This window comes from Littorina saxatilis, linkage group LG9 (genome assembly GCF_037325665.1).
Source record: "Littorina saxatilis isolate snail1 linkage group LG9, US_GU_Lsax_2.0, whole genome shotgun sequence".
Lineage (NCBI taxonomy): Eukaryota > Metazoa > Mollusca > Gastropoda > Littorinimorpha > Littorinidae > Littorina > Littorina saxatilis.
Genome location: NC_090253.1, coordinates 63,958,227 through 63,958,772, shown reverse-complemented (window position 1 = coordinate 63,958,772; position 546 = coordinate 63,958,227).

Here is a 546-nt window from a genome sequence, read left to right as displayed (position 1 = left end):
GATTCCAAAAACATATAGATATAATATGTTTGGATTAAAAACACGCTCAGAAAGTTAAAACGAAGAGAGGTACAGTAAAGCACGTGCTATGAAGCACAGCGCAACCGCTACCGCGCCAAACAGGCTCGTCACTTTCACTGCCTTTTGCACTAGCGGCGGACTACGTTCAGTGTCATTCTGTGAGTTTCACAGCTTGACTAAATGTAGTAATTTCGCCTTACGCGACTTGTTTTGTTTTGTTTATAAGATATCAGGTTCCAAGATAGCCAAGTAAGTGACCGAAACAGGACGAAAGACAGCAGCAAAGTAATGTACATGTATATAATAAATGCCTTAATTATGGTCTTCACCGTCAAGGCCTAATTGTTTCCATGGGTTTATTCTTTGCGCCTCGTCAGTTTCTGCATGTCACGAGTTTCCGCAGTGTAATTGATTGTAATGGCGTTGTCAAAGAAAACAAAATGGACTGTGTTTGCCGTGACCACAAACTGCTTGCATTTTCAAACAGCCATCACAAGAAACAAGAAACTGGTTGTTTGCATCGAA